Source organism: Pan paniscus, chromosome 3, assembly GCF_029289425.2.
Source record: "Pan paniscus chromosome 3, NHGRI_mPanPan1-v2.0_pri, whole genome shotgun sequence".
NCBI classification, from domain to species: domain Eukaryota; kingdom Metazoa; phylum Chordata; class Mammalia; order Primates; family Hominidae; genus Pan; species Pan paniscus.
Window position 1 is genome coordinate 60,754,919 of NC_073252.2, and position 10,285 is coordinate 60,765,203.

The window sequence follows — 10,285 nt, forward strand, 5'->3', positions numbered from 1 at the left end:
GTCACGTGGTGAGTATGATCAGACCTCTTTGGCTTGCTATTCTGTCCTGTCCTTCCTTAGAATTCAGAGGCTAAACCGGGCACCTCTGGGCCACTTAAAGGTGATTAGCGCGGCCATGAGACTAAAGACACCGGTGTCAGGCTCTCTGGAAAAAGGCTCTCTAACAACCCTGACCCTCTGGGTCTGGGAATGTTGGTAAGTCTGGATCCGGTTCATACTCTTTCACTTTTCATGGTGGTCCGGAAATACACCTGGGAGTTACCAGCAGACATTCTAGTCACCCAGATTTCCTGGTTGAAACCATGGCCCCTCAAAAGGCTCTCCCCGCAAGGGTTACTGAGTGTGAGACCACCACATCTTCTGACCCCTTCCTCCTGGGTCCTAATGTCCGCCGGCTAGACTTCTTTCCTCACCTCACAAGCAAGGTTATTCCCACTAGGCAGGATGAAGATTCTCTATTTAAAAGTCTTAAATTCTTGGGATGGTGCCCGGAAGATCCCTGTTCATGGTGCCCTCCGGGGATCAGGCATGTGTTTCCGTTCCATGGCCATTTTGAAGGGCCAGTTCCCCACCATAGTGTATGGTTCCCCACATCAAGACAATTTAAAGATAGGTCTGTAATTATCATATGGATAGTAGAAGCCTTAGGGCATTTCCTCCATTGCTCCCCAGATAGACTTTCCCCCTTGTTGGGACCTCTCAAGTACAATCTGTTGTGCATGGGTACAGCTCTTAGAGCCATTGAATTGCTATTTGAACCATTCAATAGTTGGTATTGGAAGGAAGGAAATATAGTCAGTTGGGACACAGATTACTGGACCACCGTAAGAGAGGGGCTTACTCCTTTGATGGGAAGTGGGGACAGAAGGCTAGAGTACAGCAGCTGTTCTCTCAGCCCTGGCCTAGAGAACATCCACCACCCCCTTTAAGCTTAGTAAGCCTCCTGTTGCTAATTCAGAGATTTCTCCTTGAAGGACAATTTTATGGCCAGGCCCACGTAAATTGGGCCTTAGCATGCAGGCATCAGTGGTGCCTCAGACCCAGGCCTTGCCGCCATGGAACAGGTAGGACGCATTGGCAGAAGGACTACAATAAATCCAACAGTTCTTGTGCTCCATTTAGTGGTCAGTGGGTGCACAGCAGGGACAACGGAAGTTTCCATCCTGTGGGTAAGCATGGTTAAATCCAGTAGATGGAGGGCTCAGGAAAAGTGGCCATGAGCTTTGAGCACAATTGGGCCTGACCTGTGGGGGATGCCCTAAGAGAAGACGAGTCCCAGGAATAACCAGCGGTGCGGGCACCCCTGTGTTTAAAATTCCAGATGGGCACCAAACCGGACACTCCCTTAAGATATATCCTGAATAACTGAAACAAATTCAACCCTGAAACCTTAAAAAAGACGCGGCTGATTGTCTTCTGTACCACTGCCTGGCCACAGTATTCCTTACAAAATGGAGAAACGTGGTCCCCTGAGGGAAGTATTAATTATAACACATTTCTACAACTAGATCTTTTCTGTAAACAGGAAGATAAATGGAGTGAAGTCCCTTATGTACAGGCTTTCTTTGCCCTTTGTGAAAATACTGACCTGTGCCAAGCCTGCAAGCTTTGCCCAAAGGACAGAGGGCCACAATTGCCTCCACACTCAGGGCCTTTTCCCTCAGCCCTACTCTCCTCCTGCCCTGACTCTCCTCCATCCAGCCCCACTGAAGTGTCAAAGGTGTACCGGAAAGAGAACTTAAACTTGGGTGCTTATAAGGCAACCAAACTATGTCCCTTATAAGCAGTAGGAGGAGAATTTGGGCCCATTCATGTGCATGCCCCCTTCTCACTCTCAGATTTGAAACAAATAAAGGCAAATTTAGGGAAATTCTCAGATGATCCTGATGACTGTATAGATGTCCTGCAAGGATTGGGGCAGTCCTTTGATCTAACATGGACAGTTATCAGTTGCTTCTTGATCAGACCTTAAGTCCTGCTGAAAAAGAAGCAGCTTTAGCAGCAGCCTGGTAATTTGGGGATCTATGGTACTTTAGCCAGCTAAATGATTGAATGACCCTGGAGGAGAAGGAAAAATTCCCCACAGGGCAACAGGCAGTCCTCAGTGTAGACCCTCATTGGGATACTTACTCAGATCATGGAGATTGGAGCTGCAGGCATTTGCAAACTTGCATTTTAGATGGGTTGAGGAAGACCAGGAAAAAGCCTGTGAACTACTCAATGCTATCCACAATTACAAAGGGAAAGGAGGAAAACCCCTCTGCTCTTCTAGAAAGGCTAAGGAAGGCCCTAAGAAAGCACACCTCCCTAACTCCAGATTCCGTTGAAGGCCAACTTATTTTAAAGGATAAATTTATCACCCAATCAGTGGCTGACATTAGGAGAAAACTCCAAAAGTCTGCTTTTGGCCCAGAACAAAATTTAGAGACACTACTAAACCTGGCAACCTCGGTGTTCTATAACAGGGACCAAGAGGAACAGGCCGAAAGGGAAAAGTGAGATAAGAGAAAGGCTGCAGCCTTAGTCATGGCCCTCAGGCAGGCAGACCTTGGTGGCTCAGAGGGAATCAAGAGAGGAGAGGCCAATTGCCTAGTAGGACTTGTTATCAGTGCAGTTTGCAAGGACACTTTAAGAAAGAATGTTCAACAAAAAACAAACCACCCCCTCACCCATGTCCAATTGGTGCACTGCCCCAGAGGATGAAGGCCCTCTGGACCAGAAGCACCCAACCAGATGATTCAGCAACAGGACTGAGGGTGCCTGGGGCAAGCGCCAGCTCATGCCATCACCCTCACAGAGCCCTGGGTAAGTTTGACCATTGAGGGCCAGGAAGTGGATTTCCTCCTGGGCGCTGGCACGGCCTTCTCAGTTTTAACCTCTTGCCCCAGACGACTGTCCTCAAAGTCCGTTACTATCCGAGGAATCTTAGGACAGCCTGTAACCAGGTATTTCTCTCGCCTCCTCAGCTGCAATTGGGAGACTTTGCTCTTTTCACATGCCTTTCTTGTAATGCCTGAAAGTCCCATACCCTTATTAGGGAGGGACATATTAGCCAAAGCTGGGGCCATTATCTACATGAATATGGGGAACAAATTACCCATTTGTTGTCCCCTACTTGAAGAAGGAATCAACTTCGAGGTCTGGGCCTTAGAAGGATAATTTGGAAGGGCAAAGAATGCTCATCCAGTCCAAACCAAGCTAAAAGACCCCACCATTTTTCCTTATCAAAGGCAATATCCCTTAAGGCCTGAAGCTCTCAGAGGATTACAGGATATTGTTAGAAATTTAAAAGCTCAAGGTTTAGTAAAAATATGTAGCAGTCCTTGGAACACCCCAATTCTAGGAATACAAAACCAAATAGTGGAGACTAGTGCAAGACCTCAGGTTTCACCTGTCTACCTTCAGGCATTTTTTTCATCTGTGATATCACAGCCTATCGACGCCTAAATGGCACTCCGAAAGAACTGTGCTTTCTCTCCTTTCTAGCACCTCCCATGTCCATATATACTGAACAAGAGTTACAAAGTCTCTTTATACCCCAATCTTGCCACACGTGAACCCTTATTGTCCCTTTTATTGTAGGAGCCAGAATACTAGGCAGGCTTGGGACTGGAATTGGAGGCATAGCCTCCTCCACCCAATTCTGTTATAAATTATCATGAGAATTCAATGATGACATGGAATTAGCTACCGACTCTCTAGTGACCCTACAAAGCCAGCATAATTCTCTAACTGTGGTAGTCCTTCAAAATCAGAGAGCCCTAGACTTATTAACAGTTGAAAGAGGAGGAACCTGCCTCTTCTTAGGAGAAGAATGTTGCCATTTCATTAACCAGTCAGGAATCATTACTGAAAAGGTCAAAGAAATAAGAGAATGAATAGAAAGTAGAAAAAAGGAGCTTGAACACTTAGGTCCCTGAAATATGTTTAACCAATGGATACCTTGGCTCCTCCCTTTTGTAGGCCTGTGACAGCCATCCTACTATTACTCGCTTTTGGGCCTTGCATTTTTAACCTCCTTGTCAAATTTGTTTTCTTCAGGATCGAGGCCATCAAGCTACAAATAGTCTTACAAATGAAACCTCAAATGAGCTTAACTCACGCTTCTACCGAGTAAACCTGGATCCACTCACTGGTCCCTCACTGGCGTAAAAAGTTCCCCTCTGGAGGGTAACACAGAGGCCCCTCTGTGCAGGGCCCCTTCTTTGCCCCTAACCAGCAGGAAGTAGCCAGAATGACTGCCGCCCAGTTCCCAACATCAATTGGTATGTCCTGTCAAGACTGGGGACTGAGAGGAGGTTCCAGCTGGGATTCCTGGGTCGGGTAGGGGCTCAGAAAGCTGTGAAACTCACACATTTCCACATCAAGACTTACTTTGGTCCTGGATGAATAATATTGAAGATATATACTTAAAATATTCCTAACATCAGAATTTGTGCATGTGTTTTCTTCCCCCAAGAAAGCTATAAACGGCGAAACTTTTGCTGTAAGCCTACCTGTGTTTGTGCTCCCTCTCTCCCTTCCCCCTCCCCTGAAACTAAAAGGAATGTTAAAGGCCAGTTTTTCTGTGACCAGCAGACCTTATCTATGCTCCCAATTCCAATTCCTTGTAAACACAATTTGTAAAATCCTGTGAGATTCTGTCCCCTTTGCCATGCCACTGCAAGGTTATAAAGTAGATAAAACTTAAGTTACAATCCCGGTTTTCCTCAAGACCTAAGACGTGTTAATTGTCTTTGTTTCTCTCTCTGGAAACATCTTTCCACCACATGTGTTTCTCACCTTAGAAGAGTTTAATAGGTGATCAAAAAGTCTAACACTGGCTACCCTCTCGGGACACTTTCCACGCTGTGGAAGCTTTGTACTATCACTCTGCTTAATAAAGCCTACAGCTTTTTTTTCTATCAGTTGATCCCTGTCTCTCTCTCACCGAAGGCTGCGGCCACACCAAATCTTTGGTGTGGCTAAGGCAAAAACCTTTGGCATTACACAAATATCAGTAACATTTGTCTATACCAACAACATCCAAGCTGAGAGCCAAATCAAGAATGCACTACCATTTACAACAGCCACAAGTAAAATACTTAGAAATACAGCTAACCAGGGAGGTGAGAAATCTCTACCCCAAACATTACAAAATGCTGCTGAAAAAATTGGAAACAACACCAAAGAAAAGAAATGTGTTTCATGCTCAATAATAGAAAGAATTAATATTGTTAAAATGACCATACTACCCAAAGTAATTTACTGATTCAATGCTATTTCTATCAAACTACCATGAATATTTTCAATGCAATTGGAAAAAAAAATTCTAAAATTCCTATGAAACCAAAAATAGCCCCAAAGTCAAAACAGATCTAAGCACAAAAACAAAGCCAGAGGCATCACAATACCCAACTTCACACTTTAATACAAGGCTACAGTAACTGAAACAGCATGGTACTGGTACAAAAACAGACACATAGACCAATGGAACCAGTTAAAGCACCCAGAAATAAAGCCTTACACCTACAGTCATCTGATTTAAACAAAGTCAATAAGAACAAACAATGTGGAAACAACTCACTCTTCAATAAATGGTGCTAAATAACTGGCTAGCCATATGCAGAACACTGAAATAGATATCTTCTTTTTACCATGTGCAAAAACCAACTGAAGATGGGTTAAAGATGTAAATGTTTAACTAATATGGCTTGGCTGTGTCCCCACCCAAATCTCATCTTGAATTGTAGCTCCCATAATTTCCACCTGTTGTGGGAAGGATCCAGCAAGAGGTAATTTAATCATAGGGGTGGGTCTTTCCCATATTTTTTTTTTGATAGTAAATAAGTCTCATGAGGTATAATTGTTCTATAAAGGGGAATTTCCCTACACAAGCTCTCTTACCTGCTGCCGTGTAAGATGTGACTTTGCTCCTCATTCACCTTCTGCCATAATTGTGAGGTCTCCCTGGTTATGTGAAACTGTGAGTCCATTAAAACTCTTTCCTTTATAAATTAGCTTTGGGTATGTTTTTTTAACAGCATAAGAATAGATTAATACAGTAAATTGGTACTAGGTAGTGGGGTACTGCTGTATAGATATCAGGAAATATGGAAGCAACTTTGGAACTGGGTAACAGGCAGAGTTTGAAATAGTTTGGAAGACTCAGAAGAAAACAGAAAGATGTGGGAAAGTTTGAAACCTCCTAGAGACTTGTTGAATGGCTTTCAGCAAAATGCCAATAGTGATAGGGACAATAAAGTCCAGGCAGAGGTGGTCTCAGATGGAGATAAGGAACTTGTTGGTAACAGAGCAAATGTGACTCTGCTATGTTTTAGCAAAGACCTGTGGCATTTTCCTCCTGGCCTAGAGATTTGTGAATCTTGTAACATGAGAGAGCTGATGTAGAGCATCTGATGGAAGAAATTTCTAAGCAGCAAAGTGTTCAAGAGGTGACTTGGGTACAGTCAAAAGTATTCCATTTTATGTATTTACAAAGATATGGTTTGGAATTGGAACTTATGTTGAAAAGGGAAGTAGAGCATAAAAGTTTGGAAAACCCGTAGCCTGATGATGTGGTATAAAAGAAAAATCCCATTTTCAGAGGAGAAATTTGAGCTAACTGCAGAAACTTGCATAAGTAATTAGAAACCAATTGTCAATAGTCAAGACAATGGAGAAAGTGTCTCCAGGGCATGTCAGAGGTATTTCTGGCTGCAGCCTGTCCCATTACAGGCTGGGAGGCCAAGAAGGAAAAAAATGGTTTTGTGAGCTAGGCCCAGCATCTTGTTGCTTTGTGCAGTGTCAGAACTCGGTCCCCTGTGTCTCAGCTGTGGCTAAAAGGGACCAAGGTACAGCTCAAGCCATGGCTTCAGTGGGGCTACCCCCAAGCCTTAGCAGATTGCCAGCTTTGATGTGGTGTTGAGTCTGTGGGTACACAGAAGTCAATAACTGAGGCTTGCGAACCTCTGTCTAGATTTCAGATTTATGGAAATGCCTGGATGTTCAAGCAGAAGTTTGCTGCAGGGGTGAGACAATCATGAAGAAACTCTGCTAGTGCAGTGTGAATGGAAAATGTGTGGTGTGAGGCCCCCCCGCCATCCCCAACACACTCACACAGAGAGTCACCACCAGAGCACTACCCAGTGGAGCTGTGAGAAGTGGGCCACCATCCTCCAGACCGCAGTATGATACATCCACAAACAGTTTAGACCATGCAACTGGAAAAACCACAGACATTCAATGCCAGCCCATGAAAGCAGCCAAGAAGAGGGCTGTACCCTGCAAACCAAAGGAGTTGAACTGCCCAAGACCATGGAATCCCACCGCTTATATCAGTGTGACCTGTATTTGAGACATGGAGTCAAAGAAGATCATTTTGGCAATGACTGTCCCCTGGATTTTATTGCCTTATCTGGATTTCAGACTCGCATGGAGCCTGTAGCCCCTTTGTTTTGGCCAATTTCTGCCATTTAGAAGGAGTGTATTTATCCAATGCCTGTTTCTTCATTGTATCTAGAAAGTAACTAACTTGCTTTTGTTTTTTAGGCTCATAGGCAAAAAGGACTTGCCTTATCTCAGATGAGACTTTGGACTGTGGACTTTTGCGTTAATGCTGAAATTAGTTAAGACTTTGGGGAACTGATGGGAGTGCATGATTGGTTTTGAAATGTGAGGACCTGATATTTGGAAGGGGCCAAGGGAAGAATGATATGATTTGGCTGTGTCCTCACCGAAATTTCATCTGGAATTGTAGCTCCTATAATTCCCACCTGTTGTGGGAGGAACTTGGTGAGAGGTAATTGAATCATCGTAGTGCATCTTTCCCATGCTATTCCCATGATAGTGAATAAGTGTCTTGAGATCTTATAGTTTTATAAAGGAGAGTTTCCCTACACAAGCCTTCTTGCCTGCCTCCATGTATTACATAACATTGCTTCTCATTTGCCTTTTCTCATCATTGCGAGGCCTCCCAAGCCATGCGTAACTGTGAGTCTACTAAACCTCTTTCCTTTTAAATTACCCAGGCTCAGGTATGTCTTTAGTAACAACATGAGAAGAGGCTAGTACAGTATCCTAAAACTATAAAACCCTAGAACAAAATCAGGAGAATAGAACATAACTGAACTAAAAAGCCTCTGTGCAACAAAAGTAACTATCAAGAGAATAAACAGATGACTTACAGAATGGGCGAATATAATTGTTAACTATGTATCTGATAAAGGCCTAATATCAAAAATCTATAAGGAACTTAAACAAATTAACAAAACATACACAAATAACTCCATTTAAAAATGGGGAAGGGACATCAAGAAAGAATTCTCAAAAGAATATATACACAGGAATGTGCTCAAGATGATCAACTAGATGCAGTCAGGAAGTGCCACTGCCACCAGGGGAACACCAGGTTTTTATTTTCATACCAACATAATTTGAACAGATCTTTAGAGAGAAAATACTGAATGTGGATGGAGGAAAGAAGTAGTCACTGAGGCTGAAGAGAAAGAAGGCTGAGGACGCTGAATGGGGTGCCTGAATACTACAGCTGGTTCTCTACCCTGAGCTGTTTCTAGGGAAGGGTGAGTCAAAGGAGTAGTAGACAGCTCCCTCTCATTGTAGACATCTGGAATTCTGGCTAGATGGGGCTTCATACCTTCAAGGACATGTGGACTGGCAGAGGGGTCTCCCAGATATTGCACAGAGATGGAGCTGCAGACAAAATCCAGGGACCTTTGTGAATAGGTCCTTTAGAGAGACAACTCCTATATAAGAAAAACTTGAAACAAAGGTGTTGCATTCAACTCCTTCCCTTCAGAGGATGCCCTACTCTGTAATGTCATAGCTTTCAATGAACTATCTTTTCTCACTGCACTCTGTGACTCACCTTGAATTCCTTCCTGTGTGGAATCCGAGAACCTTCTCTCGGTGTCTGAGTCAAGGCCGCTTTATCTGGGAACACTTCCAAGGAGACTTTTCTGGCTTTCACCGTTTGCCTTAATTTGATGGTTATTAGTCCTCACTCTTCTATTATTTTCTCCCAAGCATTAACTCTGAAGAAAAAAACATTCGCCTCTATTGTGGTCATAATTTCTACTTTTCCCATATTGATAAATTTGTGATATATCCTAATAAGTAACATTTTCCCTTTCAAAAGATTACCAACATAATTTGCCATTACTGAAAGTATGAAAAATTTAAATTATCACATTCCAGGGTCTATTTGTGTTCTCCCTACCAATAGTGATAGGATTCTCATTACAGCTGGTAGTGAATGATCCAACTCTCAAATCTCATTTTGTTGTCTGTTCTTTTTTTCTGACCTCTCTTGGTACATATTATCAAATGCTGGATGCTTCCAAGAGGTAGACTCTAAGCTGAATATGCTTTTGAGGCAGATAATTTGGGAGTTTTATTGAAAATAACACCTGTGAAAAAGTAGGAAGCAAGATTGGACGGTGGAACAAATTAAGATATAATTCAGTGCAATGGTTTGAATGTTTGAGTGCTCCAAAGATTAATATGTTAAAATTCTTATAACCAAAATGACTGTATTAGCAGACAGAACCTTTTAGGAGGTGTTTAGGTCACGAAGGCAGAGTCCTCATTAGTGAAATCAATTCCATTCCAAAATTTGCTCACAAGAACTCATTCATCTCTTTTCCCCATTAAGACATGGTGATGGGCTGCCATCTTGGAGGAATGCCCAATACCACCATCTTGATTGTGAAAATTTCGGCCTCAAGAACTGTGGCAAATAAATGTTTTTTGTCTATATGCTAGGCAATGTATGGTATTTTTCTATATAGCACCCTGAGCATGCTAAGACATGCAGTCTCAGCATAGGTTTCATCTCACCCACTGGGAGTTTGAAGCTAAGTTAGCCCTTCAGAGTTGGTCCACATTGAAATGAGGAGAATGAGCCTTCAAAATCTTATATATGACCAGGCATTGGATATGGGCTGTCTTGGAAAGGTCACTTTATACTAGGTAGCTTTCAGCAGTGCTGTTCTGAGACAGAGAGCTTATAGGTGAGGTATGTCAGTTGTTAATCACTTCATCAGCTGGAAGGTAATTTGTATATTCCCAAAAGGAAAATCTGGGTGACACATAATGCATGCACTCAAGGACATTAAAAATATTGACCAATATTGCCACTCTGCGGGCAATATTTGCTCAGAAACTGTGTTCCAACATCCTTTTGAGAAAGACTTATCTCATTTCAGGTTAACAGATTATTAATAGAATAAAAACAAACTTGTCTATTTTGTGACATGCATCTTTTCCTTCCTAATTCTACTTTGAT